This window comes from Oreochromis aureus, linkage group 16 (assembly GCF_013358895.1).
Source record: "Oreochromis aureus strain Israel breed Guangdong linkage group 16, ZZ_aureus, whole genome shotgun sequence".
Classification (NCBI taxonomy): domain Eukaryota; kingdom Metazoa; phylum Chordata; class Actinopteri; order Cichliformes; family Cichlidae; genus Oreochromis; species Oreochromis aureus.
In genome coordinates, this window is record NC_052957.1 from 1,028,832 (window position 1) to 1,047,607 (window position 18,776).

Consider the following 18,776-nt stretch of genomic DNA (forward strand, 5'->3'; position numbering starts at 1 on the left):
GTTCCCCACGTGGTTAAAAATCTAGGCCCTCTTGCTTCTTATATTAAATCATCCATTAGGAACCTTGGTGTTACATTTGATCCAGCTCTAACGCTGGACACACACGTTAAATCTTTGGTTCGCTCTTGTTTTTACCATTTAAGAAATATCGCTAAGCTGAGTCCCATTGTGTCACGTTCCGAATTGGAAATGATTATTCATGCTTTTGTTTCATCCCGCTTAGACTATTGTAATTCCTTGTTTACTTGCTTAAGTAATGCCTCCCTGGAACGGCTGCAGGTTGTTCAGAATGCTGCTGCTAGGCTTCTGACAAAGCATCACAAACACTCCCATGCCACTCCCCTCCTGATTCAGCTGCATTGGCTCCCTGTCAAGTTCAGGGTCCAATTTAAGATCATAATCATGACTTATAGGGCCCTGCACAGTGTAGCTCCAACTTACTTAAGTGATCTTCTTCTTTCTTATCACCCCAGCAGGTCCCTGAGGTCCTGTGACCAGGGGTTGCTGGTTGTCCCGCATACAAGGTTAAAAACAAAAGGTGACAGAGCGTTTGTATCAGTGGCTCCCAGACTCTGGAACTCGCTCCCTTTGAGTTTGAGATCTGTGGACTCAGTCATGTCTTTTAAAAAGCAGTTAAAAACCTTTCTGTTTAAACTCGCTTTTGGTTAATTTTGTTTTGTTTTGGATTTTAATGTCTGTTTTCTGCCTCTGTAAAGCACTTTGTGATTTTTATCTTGAAAGGTGCTATATAAATAAAATTTTACTTACTTACTTACTTACAAATGCGGGCACAGGAGGATGCGGTTCCTGAATTTGGACACAGCTACGATACCGGACACTGCTTCTTCTTCGGGGTTTAACAGCAGCTGGCATCTTTGTACATGCTGCCATCTTCTGTTTCAGTCTGTTATTACACTCTTAAATACTATTACTTATTCCTGCGTCTTTTGGGATCTTACAAAGCTTCAAACGACGCGTCGACTATTAAATTAGTCCTCGACAATTTTGATAGTCGACGTAATCGCGACTAGTCGACTAATCATGGCAGCCCTAGTGTGCACGCTGTCCTCACCACCCACACTGAAACTGTCACAGTTCCAACATCAGTAGGAAACACAGCCAGATAAACTTTTCTGGACAAACGAGACACAAAAGGAATTTTACTGGAAAGCAAAGATTGTTTCAGGATCTACAAGTTTAAAAGATTAAACCAGCAGCTTCAGGGAAGGTGACACTGATGCCTGTGAGAAGAACACCACTAAACCACTTTATACTGGGAGCTGAGGGATCAGGAGCACGGCTCATACCCAGGAAAGTATGATTTTAACCCCATCCTGCAACAACACAAGTAACAGTGAAGAAAAGAAAACTTGTGGATTTTCATCTCATTTCCCAATTACAATTTAGATGTGACAAAATGGGTTTTAAGATCAGATGTAGAGGTCAGTTTGTTTTATAAATGATTTAGATCATTTCATTACAGATCATGACACTAAAATAGACTTTGTTTAAGAGAGGCCTATAAACACACAGTGAGTGAAGAAGAAACACCCAGTGCATCATGGGAATCCACCAGCAGCCTACACCTATGGACTACTTGCACAATCACTTCTGCGTTCTATGTAGTCCTGCCCCAGTGCTTCCAGTATGGTTAAACCATGGCAACGTTCTACACTCGCTGCCTACAAGAGCTCCCAAAATTGAACATCGCTGATGTTCATCGGATTTGCAGATTGACGACTACCCCAGCCAGCAAATTAGATAAAGGATTTAAGTTATATGCTGCATCATATATACACAACTACCAAGGTAAGAAAACGTAAATTAACTGACAAAGAAACGTTAGCTAACATCAAATGCAAACACTACGTTACTCCGCTATGTCCTTCATTTGATGTCAATTCTCTACATTACATGTTTTCTTAAACGGTGTTTTATGTCGTCCGAAACTATAGTTGAGGTTTTCTTAACTAATGTCACTTTTGTTGTTAGACACTGTTATAATAGCGTTAGGTAGTTGGCTAACTAAGGAGGTAGTTAACTACCTAATGCTACTCTTGCTAAGTGTAAAGCATATATGTTTAAGACGTGCTGACATGAGTAATACAGAAATAATGCTAATGGTTCTTGTATCTTTATTCAGTGTCCAATAAAGACAGGTTGTCAGGGGAGGTCGGTGTGAGAGCCCTGTGCTACAGGTCAATGAGGAAGAGTGAGGCACCACACAGACTAAGTGTAGGCAGGAAGCTGTGTAAAGTTGTTAATCCCTGTTCAGTGGGGTTCAGTTCATTTAAGCATTAGTTAAAAATTAGTTAAGGCCCATCAACTTGAATGTTTTCCTTGTCTCCCTGCTTTATCACTCCTAATTTGACTAGTCAGATGTGTTTGGGTGATCAGAAACATTTGACACCAAGTTAATACTGCAAATATACACAATCTAAGTTATTACAGTTATCAAGGATGGTTAAGTTGTTTTAATAGGGAGAGAAGGAAACACTAAGCATTCAGGAGGGTAAGCCTGTAGGGGTCAGTAACCATAACACTGAACTATGTTCCTGTTCGGCTCTTCCATGAAGATGATGTTACATTTTTAATTTACGTTCTTTCTTCGTAGATTAAGCTTCTGGATTCATCGCCGGTGGTACTGACACATAGCCAGTGCTCCTGTGTGGCAGGTGCTGTTATGTGCAATCACACAGTGGCACTGCTCTTCCAAACAGCACACTACTCACAACTCAGAGTGCCGGTTGTCCCCCCGTGCATAGCTGCACCGAATCTGAACAGCAATGGCACAAGCCACGACAGTGGTAATTTAAATAAGGTTAAAGTTTTTGAATTAGACCATGTTTACATATGAACAGCAACACCATCCATAGTAAATGTGTCTTCTGTTAGGGTGTGAAGCCAGGACCCATCAACTCCATGATCTTCACTAAGCCGGTACCAAATAGGATGGCCCAGACTGGAGTACGGTAATTAGATTTGTAAAATTTGGTTTCCTGTGTTACAAATGCATATTGCTATTTGTTCATACATACATGTGTCAGAATAGGTATTAATTTACATACAACATTACACTTTCTGAAGACGGCTAACTCAGTCATGTACATATACATCCCAGTCTCTAACTTATGCACCACTGTTTTACACCTTTAGAGTTTTTAGTTTAGTTGTTGTTCAGTATAATAACCTTCTTCCTTACATTATTGTCATTGATGTTTTCTTTAGGAGTGGCTTCTACAGAGGCATGGTGGGTCCGTTACCAGATCCCTGCTTGTTCAGAATAACGGAGGCATATGCAAAATTTAATATTGAGGACAGGCCACTTGTGACCACAATGAACATGAGACCTGATAAGCCCCTTGTGGAAAGTGCCTTTGGGCTGGTGCAGGAGGGCAGTGTTCTGTCATGTCAGCAGCCGGTTTTGACAACCCGGTACATCACACTACACCGTGATGCACCATCAACACCGCACTTGCCTCTGGAGGGGTATGACACCTTGCCATCAGATTGTGTGTTTGTGTGCTCAGAAGAAGAGCTTCTGCATCTGAGAAGCTTGTCTGTAACTCTGGAAGAAAAATAGAGGAAGCTACACGTGAGCAAAGCTCTTCGTCTGAGTGGCATCAGCTCCGCAGGCCCAGAGTGACTGCCTCTAAGTTTCGGGAGGTGTGTCACGTCAGAGGCCAGAGCTCGGCAGAGTCACTAGCAGAGTGTATATTGAAGGGAACAAGGCAGACAGCAGACATGAGGAGAGGAACTGAGATGGAGCCTGCAATAGCAGCAGAGTATAGTAGGCTAATGAATGTTAACTACTCACCCTGTGGCCTGGTCATTCACCCCATTGCCCCCTGGCTTGCTGCATCTCCTGATGGTGTTGTTTTTGACCCCAATGAATACCCCCAGTTTGGCCTCGTCGAATTCAAATGTCCCAATGTACAAAACGTTATTGACTGCAAATATGTGCAGATGGAATGTGGTACCCCTAAACTAAAAAAGAGCCACGCATATTACTGGCAAGTGCAAGGACAACTGCTCATCAGTGGGATGCAGTGGTGTGACTTTGTTGTGTGGGCACAAGAGGACTACCTAGTGCAAAGAATATACATGGATACAGATGTGCACAATGCAATCAGAGAAAAGGCTGACTACTTCTTTTTTTACATATATATGCCAAAATACCTGTGTTTGGAAAAATGAACAGTGAAAACATAGCAAAAAGGAAAACAGATCCTTCAGGCTGGCTGGAACAAATTAACTGATGTTTATTTGCAATGAATTTTTTTTGTTGTTACATGTTACTTTTATGTGAAATCAAATTCAATTCAATTTTTCAATTCAATTTTATTTATATAGCGCCAAATCACAACAAAAGTCGCCTCAAGGCGCTTTATATTGTACAGTAGATAGCACAATAATAAATACAGAGAAAAACCCAACAATCATATGACCCCCTATGAGCAAGCACTTTGGCGACAGTGGGAAGGAAAAACTCCCTTTTAACAGGAAGAAACCTCCGGCAGAACCAGGCTCAGGGAGGGGCGGGGCCATCTGCTGCGACCGGTTGGGGTGAAGAAGGAAAACAGGATAAAGACATGCTGTGGAAGAGAGACAGAGATTAATAACAGATATGATTCGATGCAGAGAGGTCTATTAGCACATAGTGAGTGAGAAAGGTGACTGGAAGGGAAAAACTCAATGCATCATGGGAATCCCCGGCAGCCTACGTCTATAGCAGCATAACTAAGGGAGGATTCAGGGTCACCTGGTCCAGCCCTAACTATATGCTTTAGCAAAAAGGAAAGTTTTAAGCCTAATCTTGAAAGTAGAGATAGTGTCTGTCTCCCGAATCCAAACTGGAAGTTGGTTCCACAGAAGAGGGGCCTGAAAACTGAAGGCTCTGCCTCCCATTCTACTTTTAAATACTCTAGGAACAACAAGTAGGCCTGCAGTGTGAGAGCGAAGTGCTCTAATAGGGTGATATGGTACTACAAGGTCATTAAGATAAGATGGGGCCTGATTATTTAAGACCTTGTATGTGAGGAGCAGGATTTTGAATTCAATTCTGGATTTAACAGGAAGCCAATGAAGGAAGCCAAAACAGGAGAAATATGCTCTCTTTTCTAGTCCCTGTCAGTACCCTTGCTGCAGCATTTTGGATTAGCTGAAGGCTTTTCAGCGAGTTTTAGGACATCCTGATAATAAAGAATTACAGTAGTCCAGCCTGGAAGTAATAAATGCATGAACTAGTTTTTCAGCATCACTCTGAGACAGGATATTTCTAATTTTAGAGATGTTGCGCAAATGGAAGAAAGCAGTCTTACATATTTGTTTAATATGTGCGTTGAAGGACATGTCCTGGTCAAAAATGACTCCAAGGTTCCTCACAGCATTACTGGAGGCCAAGGTAATGCCATCCAGAGTAAGAATCTGCTTAGATACCATATTTCTAAGATTTTCAGGGCCGAGTACAATAACCTCAGTTTTATCTGAATTAAGAAGCAGAAAGTTAGCGGCCATCCAGGTCTTTATGTCTTTAAGACATTCCTGCAGTTTAACTAATTGGTGTGTGTTACCTGGCTTCATGGATAGATAGAGCTGCGTGTCATCTGCATAGCAGTGAAAATTTATGCTATGTCTTCTAATGATGCTGCCTAAGGGAAGCATGTATAATGTAAATAGAATTGGTCCTAGCACTGAACCCTGTGGAACTCCATAATTGACCTTAGTGTGTGAAGAGGACTCTCCATTTACTTGTACAAATTGGAGTCTATTAGATAGATATGATACAAACCACTGCAGTGCAGTACCTGTAATACCTACAGCATGTTCTAATCGCTCTAATAGGATATTATGGTCAACAGGATCAAACGCAGCACTGAGGTCTAGCAGGACAAGCACAGAGATGAGTCCACTGTCAGAGGCCATAAGAAGATCATTTGTAACCTTCACTAAAGCTGTTTCTGTGCTGTGATGAGCTCTGAAACCTGACTGAAACTCTTCAAATAAGCCATTCCTCTGCAGATGATCTGTTAGCTGTTTGACAACTACTCTTTCAAGGATTTTTGATATGAAAGGAAGGTTGGAGATTGGCCTATAATTAGCTAAGACAGCTGGGTCTAGAGATGGCTTTTAAATAAAGGTTTAACTACAGCCACCTTGAAGGCCTGTGGTACATAGCCGATTATTAGAGATAGGTTGATCATATTTAAGATTGAAGCATTAATTAATGGCAGGACTTCTTTGAGCAGTTTTGTAGGAATGGGGTCTAAAAGACACGTTGATGGTTTGGAGGAATTAATTATTGAAGTTAACTCAGAAAGATCAATTGGAGAAAAGAGTCTAACTTAACATTGATGGTACTAAGAGTAGCTGTAGATAATGTTACATCTGTGGGATGATTATTGGTAATTTTTTCTCTAATGATAAAAATTTTATTTGTGAAGAAGTTCATGAAGTCATTACTAGTTAACGTTAAAGGGATTGTTGGCTCAGTAGAGCTCTGACTTTTTGTCAGCCTGGCTACAGTGCTGAAGAGAAACCTGGGGTTATTCTTATTTTCTTCAATCAGTGACGAATAGTAAGATGTTCTGGCTTTGCGGAGGGCTTTCTTATAAAGCAGCAAACTATTTCTCCAGGCTAAATGATGATCCTCTAAATTTGTGACACGCCATTTCCTCTCTGTTATTTAAGCAATGGCATCAATTTCATTTTTTAAAAACACACATTAAAACATTGAATTTGTGCAGAACTTATTTACATGGTAAGTATTTAAAAATCCATGCCTAGCATACTGACATACATTTAGACAATCACACAACTGAATGAAGAAAATGACAAATGGTATTTTGGATGTTACAAAAGCACAATGTCACTTATGATTTAAAAAAGATTTAGTGATTTACTTTATAATTTTGATAAACAATTTTGTTGAATATGAATAGTAATATAGTATTATAATTAAACAGTATTATTAACATTCAACATTTGCAATGTATTAGAATTATCAATAACTGGAACTCAACTATCAGCACTCAAGTACCAGTTCTGTAATCAAGTTTTGTCAAGGAAGAAATGCAACTGTAGTGGCCTCAGCTGCAGGTCATTTTCCATAAGTTCCTTGTACTGGCACTGGTGTCTTGGGAAAAGTCCATCTTGTCTCACTTAACCCATTTTTTAACTAATGCTGTGTTCTGGTAATTTGACAGCATGCATGCTACTGGCGACTTCAACCACACCAACTTAAAGACAGTCCTCCCCAGATTCCACCAACATGTCTCCTGCCACACCAGAGGAGACAAGACTTTAGACCATGTTTATTCCAACTTGGCTGGAGCCTACAAAGCAACACCCCTCCCCCACATTGGACAATCGGACCATCTCTCCCTGTTCCTCACACCTAAGTATTCACCACTCATCCAACGTGTGAAACCTGCTGTGAGGACAATTAAAGTGTGGCCAGAGGGCACAGACGCAGTGCTCCAGGACAGATTTAAAAACACAGACTGGAATATGTTCACCAACACAGACCTGGACCAGTATGCCTCATCTGTCTGGATTACATCTCCGAAACCACAGACAGTGTCACCACCCAGAAACGGATCACCATGTACCCCAACCAGAAGCCTTGGATGAACCGGGATGTTCGTCTCCTCCTGAAGGCCCGCAACACTGCCTTTAGGTCAGGAGATGCACACGCCTACAGTACAGCCAGGGCTAATCTAAAGAAGGGCATCAAAAAGCCAAACACCATTACAAAAGAAGGTGAAGAACACTTCTCCAACTCCAACCCCGACGCATGTGGCAAGGACTCCAGACCATTACAGTCTACAGGACCACCAAACCCTCCCCCACATCCTCTGATGCCTCCTTCCTCAACGAGCTCAACAACCTTTATGCTCGTTTTGAGCGAAGGAACCCCACAACCACAACCATAACAGACATGACGCCAGACCACCATCCTCTGACTCTCTCCCCACCGATGTAGGGAGCGGTGCTGAGCAGGATCAATGTCCACAAGGCTGCAGGTCCTGATGGCATCCCAGGCGTGTTCTCAGAGCGTGTTCTGGGGAGCTTGCAGGAGTGCTCACAGACATATTCAACCTGTCCTTGGCCCATGCTGTGGTACCGGCCTGCTTCAAATCCACCTCCATCGTCCCGATACCCAAAAACTCCAACCCATCTAGCCTCAATGACTACCGCCCAGTAGCACTCACCCCATCATCACTAAGTGCTTAGAGCAGCTGGTCTTAGCACACTTCAAATCCTGTCTCCCCCACCCTGGACCCCCACCAATTAAACTTACCGCCAGAACAGGAGCACAGAGGATGCAGTGTCCATCGCACTGCACTCTGTCCTCTCACACCTGGACAACAACAACACCTACGCCAGAATGCTGTTTATAGACTTCAGTTCAGCATTCAACACAATCCACCCCTCACAACTCATCAGGAAACTGACAGACCTGGGCATCAGTTCCCTCATCTGCAAATGGTTACTGGACTTCCTGACCAACCGCCCCCAACATGTCCGGCTGGATAACCGCTGCTCATCTACAATCACAATGAACACCGGTGTACCACAAGGCTGTGTGATGAGCCCTTTCCTCTACTTCACCCACGACTGCAGACCTGCTGATGGTTCCAACACCATCATTAAGTTTGCAGATGACACCACGGTGATTGGCCTCATCAGTGACAACGATGAGACAGCCTACAGGGAGGAGGTGGATCGTCTGGCTGAGTGGTGCGACACAAACAACCTGCTGCTTAACATTGAGAAGACCAAGGAGCTCATCGTGGACTACAGGAGGAATGCTGACCCACATCCACCCATCCACATTAAGGGGCGGCTGTGGGCGTGTGAGCAGCTTCAAGTTCCTGGGAGTCCACATCTCCGAGATCTCATCTGGATGACCAACTGCTCCAAGCTGGTCAAGAAGGCTCACCAGCGCCTCTTCTTCTTGAGGACTCTGAGGAAGAACCACCTGTCCTCAGACATCCTGGTGAACTTCTATCGCTGCACCATCGAGAGCATCCTGACCAACTGTATAACAGTCTGGTACGGAACTGCTCCGCCTCGGACCGGAAGGCGTTGCAGAGGGTCGTGAAAACTGCCCAGCGCATCGCCGGAGCACCACTTCCTGCCATAAAGGACATCTACAGGAAGCGGTGTCTGAAAAGGGCTGGGAAAATCATCAAAGACCCCAGTCACCCATCACATGGACTCTTCACCCTCCTGCCCTCTGGGAGGCGCTACAGGAGCCTCCGGACTAAGACCACCAAGTACCGGAACAGCTTCTTCCCCACAGCTGTCAGACTCATGAACTCTGCCTCCTGACATCTGACCCACGTTAAACTCATGGACTGAAAATACACACACCCACAACCACTAGCACTTTACCACTACTGTATAGTTCTGTGTAAATAATCATTCTGTACATACGATAATTTTTAATCCTACAACTGTTTATAACTTACATAGTTCACATTTCTGTATAACTGTATATCTCAGATTTCTGTATAGTTTTTATTTCATATTTATATCCTGTTCATAGCCTGTACATAGCTTGTACTCACTACAGCCTGTACATACTTATAGTTATAGAATATTCATAACATACTTCACACTGTGTACATTATAACATACCATAATAGACCCATTTCTGTAATATACTTACACATCTCTATTATTGCTAATATATATTGTAATATATCTATATCACGGCTAAAGCACTTTCTGGATGGATGCAAACTGCATTTCGTTGCCCTGTACCTGTGACATGTGCAATGACAATAAAGTTGAATTCTATTCTATTCTATTCTAAACAGTTGGTTGATATTGTAAACATGTGACATGGTAATGATGCTATCAAAATGTTCTGTTTTATCCTCCTAATGACTCGCTCCACATGTACCCTGAGTCTGGCTATAGCCTGCGTCTCCTTAACCTGGTATGCTGGCATCTGCTTCTGCTTAGATAGAAAAGGTGGGCAGTACACTTTGCATTTACAACAATCGGTGATTAGGAAGCCCTTATCTACCATCACTGCCATGTCTTCAGTCAACTTCTCAGCAATGCCTGATTGTTTGAATAGTTCCTTGTCACTAACCGAACCAGCATAGAGATGATTGTCACTGGACCATGTGGAGCTATGCCAACCAGGGCTTTCATCGTACAGTGGGATTTGTACGAAGAGTACATTTCACTTTGGAGAAGTGGTGAGGATGGTGTCTGACACCTCAGCTCTGTACAGTCAAGGATCATCTGGGTGTCTGAGAAATCTTTGAATTCCTCAGGGAGGTAAGCTTGCACTTCTTCACGTGTAAGCCAGATGCATTGAGACCCCAGTGCAGTGGCAAGAAAATTTGTCCATGTTGCAGTAATGCGGCTCACTGTGGACTGGTGTATGTTAAATCGGTGTGCCAGGCCAGGTCCCTCTCCTTCAAACCAACTGACAGGAAAACCAGGAAAAGAAAGAACTCGTCAATTGGCTGTAGCAGCTGCCTCTGGAAGGTGAAAACAAAAGGGAAAATGTTACTCCTTAAGCTATGAACTAGTAAAATTATGCTTTTCTTGGCTAAATGTTTTGTAATGGTTATGCATACCATACTGTACCATGGGGTAAACAATGAGGTGCTGTAGTACACAGGTGTATGTATGTAAAGGATACTGAGTCTAGTATGCTATTGTACATGATGTAATGTAATTGTACATAAATACATTAACATTACACCTCTAGTTCTAACTACCAACAAACCCATAACCTACCGTTGATGTGCGTGCAGGTGTCAACATTTCTTCGTTCCTATTGGCAGCTGACTTGGCTCTTGAAACCCGGATCATTTTGTAGATGCAAGGCTCAATCAAAAACCAAAATGCCATCAAATGATCATAGCTTGGAAATCTATTCATGAGAGAGACATACATCATGTCAATCATTAGTTAACATTACACACTGACATAGAAATAATGTAAACTGTGACAAATATGCTAATGGTATGCTGTATAACAGTCTGATTAAGAGTCTATTTGGTGTTGTATTTTACCTGTAGCATTAGTATATCGTTTAAATACTAAAGCATCTACATGAAACATACAATCAGCAGAGAAAAAGTAAATATCTATTTTGTTTTCATTAAGACTTGAAACACTTTCGAAATTTAACTGATGGTGACCTTGGTATATTTTAAACAGTTAGCTTGAATAGAGCTTAGGTGTACCTGGTGTAGAGTCGGATGTCAGTGTCAGAGCCAGCAAAGCGCTGTAACCCAAATTCTCGCTGGACACGTAACTCCTGTATTTCCTTCCTCAGAGTCTCCACGTCTTTGGACAGGTCTTCTGCAGCTGATGCAGATATGTCCAATGCAGACGGCTCAGGGACTGAGCAGTAGTCATGATCTCTTGTAAGACTGTGCTCTTCTTGATCGTCAGGAGGAACTAGTTCAGGGCGTCGCTCCGTTCTCTCCCAAACACTACGCCGCGGTGGTTCAACTTTATAGCCATTCCACTCAAAAAGTGTTGGTACAGCACCTTTAATAAGCCGCCGACCATCAAGGGTTGTTGGCTCTATGAGTTGATCACTGGCAAAGTGTCTGCTGCAGACCCTGGTGTGAGAGGTAATCGTGAAATGATCCCGGCGTATGTTTACCAGCCATTGTCTTCTCAAGTCGGAATGGGTTGGAAAGCCATGAAAACTTAGTATGCCGTTAAATTTGGCTGAAGCCGAACAAAGTGGGACACAGCAATGCTCGGAGTATTTCTTCTCCTGTTTGTGAAAATGTTCTGTTTTAAATACTTTCCTTTTTATACTCATTCTGAAGTGACATTAGCGTAGCTACCGATAGATAAACAAACATACCGGAAACGCCCAAGCGGTAGTATTTGGAAACGGAAATACGTCACATGCCTTAGTGCAAGTAGTCCATTGTAGCATAACTAAGGGAGGATTCAGGGTCACCTGGTCCAGCCCTAACTATATGCTTTAGCAAAAAGGAAAGTTTGAAGCCTAATCTTGAAAGTAGAGATAGTGTCTGTCTCCTGAATCCAAACTGGAAGCTGGTTCCACAGAAGAGGGGCCTGAAAACTGAAGGCTCTGCCTCCATCTTAAAGGAACGAGAGAACAACTCTTTTACTCAGTGTGATTGTTTTTAATGTCGCTCTTAAGGATCTGTTATTGTATATTTTTCAGATGTTTGTACGAAATATTGTATTTGTTTTAAATGTTATGTGTTTATGTGGTATGTGTATATTTGACGTGATGCCAGGTGTTGTAAAGACTCACCTTTCAGCACACTCACTTCACCACATGCACCTTGTTTCTTTTCCTCACCTTTGATTGGGTGTGGTGCTTGCCCTTGATTGCACTCACCTACAGCTCACTCTTTCTTCGCTCACACATGGGCCGGCAGCTGAGGTGAGTTTCTGTTGGAGTCTCCTGAGTTCATGTGTTATTTTGAGTTATTGAGTGACTTAAATCACACCTTGTTTCCTTTCAGCGTTAGCACTCCATGTGTGTCTTTCCTTATTGATTCTGAGAATAAAAGAAGAACCCTATAAAGGATTGATGACTGCTTATTCTCATTCTAATCAGATGAGCCCATGATGGTGATGACTTAAAACTCTGAGCCTTTCTTCCTTCATAACACCAGGACTCTGTTGGAAATGAGATTTTTTACCTGGATAAATAAACGACTAAAACCAAAACTTCCTGTGCTGTGAAGTTCTGCATTTATGTGTTTTCAACGAGGATGTGGTTAAAAGTGCTGTCTTTGTTTTTTTGTCAGTAGCCTGTAAAAAAAACATGTATGTATTAAGTGTATGTGATGTAACAGCTGACCTTTAGTCTGAGAGGCGGACCAAAAGAACAGCCCGGCAGAAAAAAACATCATCGAGATGCACAAAATAAATAAAGGAGCGTTCAAATGATTCATAAATGCAGCTGAAGTGTGCGAGCATGACACAAACAGATGTTTGCGTGCACGCAGTGACTGATGGGACAACAAGTTCAACTGGAGCGCCTCCTGCTGGCCTCAACAGCCCCTGCCCGTGTACAGGTAGGACTGGGGCCAGCCTCAGGGTGGCGCTACAGGGCTTTGAAATGAGGCCTGGCTGAGGAGTCGTCTTTGTATTCAAGCCATATGAACAGCTGAGCCCCCCTCCCCTTACTGTACACATGCATTTATGAATGCTTGATATTCTGCTGTGTCAGCTGTTGTTGGATGATCAGACTGTGGTTTAATTTTAGGTCGATTTTATTGTAATTTCATGGAACTCTGCTAAGTGTAAAGATTAGATGAAACTTTATTAATCCCTCAGGTGCGTTCCTCTGGGGGTAGGAGAGTAGGGAGAGGGCTCTGTAGTGAAGGTGAGGGTGGGGGGGTTGTGTGCCAGTTAAACCTGTTGAAGAAGTTGTTGAGCTCGTTTGCCTTCTCCACAGTCCCCCCCCCCCCACTGTGCTGTTCTTGGTGTTGTGGCCTGTGATGGTTTTCACACCATTCCAGACCTCCCTCATATTGTTCCTCTCCAACATCTACTCCTCCTTCCTCCTGTAGGTGTCTTTTGCTTCCCTCAGGCAGCGTTTCACCTCCCGCTATGCTGCTTTCATCTCCTCTTTCACTTTGCTTCTGAAGGCCTTCTTCTTCGGCTACGTCCACACTAATGCGTTTTCGTTTGAAGACGCATCGTTTTCTCTCCGGTTTGGCCTCCCGTCCACACTGAGACGGCGTTTTCCTCAAGGAAAAACGCAGCATTTTGAAACCGCTCTCGAAAACGCAGCTGTCCCGTCGCAGTGTGGACGCTCGAAAACACAGACGTTCTAAAACGATGACGCATTTTAGTCATGTGATGCAGTCATGTGACCAATTAAACAAAGATAGTGGAGGTCATTATACAGCAGTTGTTTTGATTGCTCTCAACTTTGACAGCCCTAAAAAAGATTAATATCAGTTTGTACATGCTGCAGACAGCTTTTCTTCAAATTCTTTAATTCTCACTCGTTTTTGCGCATGCGCAGGACTGAAATGTCAGCGTTTTCATCCGTTTCAATGTGGATGCACAACTCTGTAAAAACGACTGAAAATGCTAGTGTGGATGCAGAGCGTTTTCAGACGAAAACGCCGTTTTCAAATCTATCCGGGCTAGTGTGGACGTAGCCTTCATCTCGAGGACAGCTTTGACTTCCTGCGTTACCAACAGTTTGTTATTAGAGTAACACCGCACCGTCTTAGCAGGGGCAACCACGTCCACACAAAAGTTGAGATAGTCTGTCAGACAGTGTGTCACCCCCTGTATGTCCTCGCCATGTGGGCTCAGAAGCACATCCCAGTCTGTGGTGTCATAGCAGTCTCTCAGAGCTTTCTCCTTTTCTGGGGTCCATCTCCTAATGGAGCGTGTTGTCGCAGGCTGCCTTTGGACGAGGGGTGTGTACTGTGGCTGTAAGTAGACCAGGTTGTGGTCTGACTTCGCTAGTGGGGGGAGGGGGGTGGCTCTGTATGCATCTCTCCTATTAGCATACAGTAGGCAAGGCTCTGGAGTGCGACTAATTTTGTCGCAAATGCGACCAAATTTTTCAATGGTGAGACTAAAAAAAATCCTTGGTCACACCACTGCAACCAGCTGTTCCAGTAAGAAAAAGAAAAAGAAAAGAAAAAAGTCTCTGCAACTCTGAAAGTCTCCGTGTGGTCAACAACAGACACACATTATGCCCCTATCATGGTCTAAGCTATGGAGTTAAATCAGGGCCATAATGTTTGTTTAGTTAAAAAAAAATTTGAAATCGAAAATATGTAAACTGAAAGCAAAAGTCACATTTTTAGAGTGAACTTTGAAAAAGAAAGAGTTGGATTTAAAATTTTCAGATTCAGATCTTTTAAATTAATGTACAAAAAAACAATTCTTCAGGTTCGGATTTTTCTCTCAGCTTCAAATTTTTTTTTTTCACTTTCAAAAAAAAATTCTTCAGGTTCGGATTTTTCTCTCAGCTTCAATTTTTTTTTTTCACTTTCAGATCTCTATTTTTCAGTTTCAGACTTTTGGCCCTGTTTTGGCGTGGTGGGCGTGGCTACACACAGAGGGGCGGGGAATCATGAGTGACAGCAGACCGCTGCAGGCTCAAGATGGTCCATTTTTCATGTTGCCTTCAGGAAACCTGGGAATGAACATAATTTATCAAACACCTCCTGCATTATATTATTTGATAATGTTTAGAAAACATGTCATGCATAACTGCTAAAACTCAGTTACTAAAGCTCTTTCAAGCAGTAATGTGTACAAATTACGCCGTAACTGATCAATTATGAGACGTTTTCCCAGACACTACGTGAGAAGTGGTCATTTCCCATGCTCTCAAAGTAGCGCGCATTGTATCGGCTGGGGGCTGCTGTTAACTTGTCCCTCAGTGAACGATGGCGTCGTCTTCCAACAACACTGCTGGCGCGAACAATCAGGTGAGTGTTTAAGTTTGGAACAATTACACTGCAGTCTGTGAATACTACGAATTTAAGAAGTGGCTATTGTTACGGTTGATTTAAAAAAAAAATAATATATGAGTTTGTCATGTCATATATATCAGTATTGCCTCAAATGAAAAAAATACTGTGATATGAAAAAAATCTTATTTCACCCAGCTCTAAATGAATGTTTTACATCGGATAATTCATAACTTTCTTCTCTCAATAGAAATGGTCGCCGGAATCGAGACTCGTTTCTTTGAAGGACCACCACACCAAAAAAGTCCACGCTATTCCCTTACTGACTTTGACAGTGGACTCTTCAGGCATGTTTATTTTAAAGAAAGGGAAAACTGTCATGTTTTATACTATAAGCAATACACTCATGCTGTTTGTATAAGTAGGACTGTTGGTGAGATTCTGGCCGTCGGTTTGGCACAAGGAGGTTCTGCCCTACATTTTTCAGCCAGTGGGCTTACAGTTACCTCTGCAATGGGCAGATCAACCCAACACAGCTGGATAAAAATACAGTGGCAGATTCACAGTTGCGGTTACTGATTGACCAGGTGCTGTATAACTAGTAAAAAAATATTGCCTTAGTACACATTGCAGCTATATAATTTCATCTGTTAAATTACTTTTAGGTGGAATCTTCAACTGAGCAGTCACTTCAGGGCCTTACTGATGAGATTTTAAACTGTGGATTCACTGGAGCCATCTCGGTTCAAAACAAGGAACCGATTGTCCGGTATGCTGTGACATGTTTTCGTTTTCTATATGAATGTAAGAAAAATAGCATCTGAAGATGTTGTTTAATCTCTTTTTGTACCCACAGAGCCATTACACTCCATGCTGTGCTTAGATTGCAGCCAATGTTGGAACAACTCAAGGAGGGTTTGCAGCTGTATGGCCTCCACCTGCTGATTAAGCAATACCCAGAAATCTGCCAGCCTCTCTTCGTCCTTGGGGAGATGTGAAAGTGAGTACAAACGTATTTTCAGTTTTACATGTATGTATTACATACATTTACACATTTTGTTACATTACAGACACAAATATGAATCTATTTTATTTGAACTCTAAATGAAACACCTACACAAAGTGGTGTACATTAGAGAAGTGGAACAAAAATCATACATGATGCCAAATATTTATTACAAATAAATAACTGAAAAGTGTGGTGTGTGTAATTATTCAGCCCCTTTGGTCTCAGTGTAGTCAGTTGCCCATAGACATTTCCTGATGATTGCTAAACATACAGTAAAGCCAGGGCAACAATAGAAAAACAAAACATTTCCATGTGTTAGAACGGCCCAGTCAATGTCCAGATCTAAATCCAATCCAGAATCTGTGGCAAGATCTGAAAACTGCTGTTCACAAACACTGTCTATCTAATCTGACTGAGCTGGAGCAGTTTGGCAAAGAAGAATGAGCTAGAATGTCAGTCTGTAGATGTGCAAAGCTGGTAGAAAAATACCCTAAAAGACTGGGAGCTGTAACTGCAGCAGAAGGTGTTTCTAAAAGTATTGACTGAGGGGCGGAATAATTACACACACCACACTTTTCAGTTATTTATTTGTAAAAAATGTTTGGAATCATGGATGAATTTTGTTACAATTCTCAAATGTTTACCACTTTTATTGGTCTTTTATGTTGAATTCCAATAAAAATATATTCATGTTTGTGGCTATAATGTGACAAACTGTGGAAAAGTTCTAGGGCCCCAAATACTGCAGCCCTGAAGTAATCAAGCCGTTGGGTTGCTTTGCTTTCTAATATCATCATAGATTAATGCCGAGTTTGTCATGGCGTCCATTCACCCTCAGCTGAGTGAGAAGGGAACCTCCAAGCATCAGTTTGAGCTGGACCTGGTTAACTTCATTCAGGACTTGCTTTATGAGTCAGAAGGTAAATGGTTATTTTGTCTAGTTTATAGTTGTCACATTCCAAAATTATATTCTAAGGTTTTTGTGACAAAAGTTACACTTGTATCGAATTAAAATATTTAGATATTTTTTTTGTCCAAGAGGCCAGGGTTCTTCAAAACGTCTTAAAATTCACTCTTATCCTAACAGAAGGTCAAGAACATGTAGCTGACGAAGATGGCCCAAGATCTATCACACCTGCCAGGTTTCTGCAATGGATCACCGGTCAAGGCCATGTTCCTCTCCTCCCTCAGAAAAGAAGGACTTTGCTGTGGTGGTAAAATTTAATCACAATTGTGAAGCTGACTTTGGAAATCACAGCATCTGCTATCCTGTTGTGTCATCCTGTGCTAAGACCATTGTCCTGCCTGTGAAACATATGAAGTCCTATAGTCAATTCAGAATGGTTCTGGTGGAGGCTTTTCATCTTGGCCAGGAATTTAACAATGTGTAAAAGCATAGCATTGTCTATCAATAGTTTTGAGGTGTAACTCAAAATGCTGCTCCTTCCATTTAATGTTCAGGAAGCACATTTCAAAGTTGGAGATTGACAGCCAGAGTTCTTTAATGAGTGGCATGAAGCACACAAAAACATACAGGTTTACTGTTGAAAAATGTGCCAGAGACAAAAAAAAAAATAGTTTGTAATGTGATGTTTGAGTGTTCACATAAAATTTCCTGGCAGGTTCATTTTACATGTATATCACATCAAATAAAAGTCTGAGCTATTCATGAACCTTCTCTGGGTTGAAAATTCAAAATAAAATGTTGCCGCTTAGGAACGGTGAGTTAGTACAAAGTTAAGTACATCCAAATAAATGTCTCGGCCATGTGACTGAGAGGGCCTTGTTACATTGACAGTGTCTCTTAGTCTTGCCATGTCCTCCTCAGATAGAGGACATTCAACAGATGGAAGAATTACTCCAGGATTGCTCCCATCCAGCTCACCAATAGAGTTGACATCCAAGTATGCATCCTCGATTTCCTGTGATGATTTTAAAAAAAAAAAAAAAAAGATATTTCAAATGACAATTCAAAAACAGTGTTGGGAAATTCAAGACAAACAGTCAGCTCCATAAATATTGGAACATGGGAATTCTACTTTTGGCTCTATATGCCACGCGATGGATTTGAAATGGAACTAACACAATTGGCTATAACTGCAGAGGTATTTGAACTGTTTTCATATGTGCCTTCCACTTAAGGGACCAAAAGTAATGGAACAATTGGCTTCTCTGATGTTCCATGGCCAGGGATGTGATATTCTTGTATTTAGTGAAGCAACTCCTGACAAAAACAGCAGGATAAATTTTGAAGTGTTTTGGGCAATATATCTGCTCATATTCAGCCAAATGCTTGAAACTCATGAGGCAGCACTTGATGGTCCAGATGGACAATCACTTAA

At 42.0% G+C, this 18,776-nt stretch overlaps 2 long non-coding RNA genes across 2 annotated transcripts; both read left to right on the top strand.

The window, feature by feature from the left end:
* Window positions 1-12,399: 12,399 nt before the first annotated feature.
* Window positions 12,400-15,894, top strand: LOC120433741. The gene is made up of 3 exons (XR_005608731.1): window positions 12,400-12,412; window positions 12,495-15,443; window positions 15,676-15,894. It is a non-coding gene; the product is annotated as an uncharacterized LOC120433741 (long non-coding RNA).
* Window positions 15,895-16,411: 517 nt separating this feature from the next.
* Window positions 16,412-17,621, top strand: LOC120433743. Its single transcript, XR_005608733.1, has 3 exons — window positions 16,412-16,425; window positions 17,234-17,354; window positions 17,522-17,621. It is a non-coding gene; the product is annotated as an uncharacterized LOC120433743 (long non-coding RNA).
* Window positions 17,622-18,776: the final 1,155 nt, after the last annotated feature.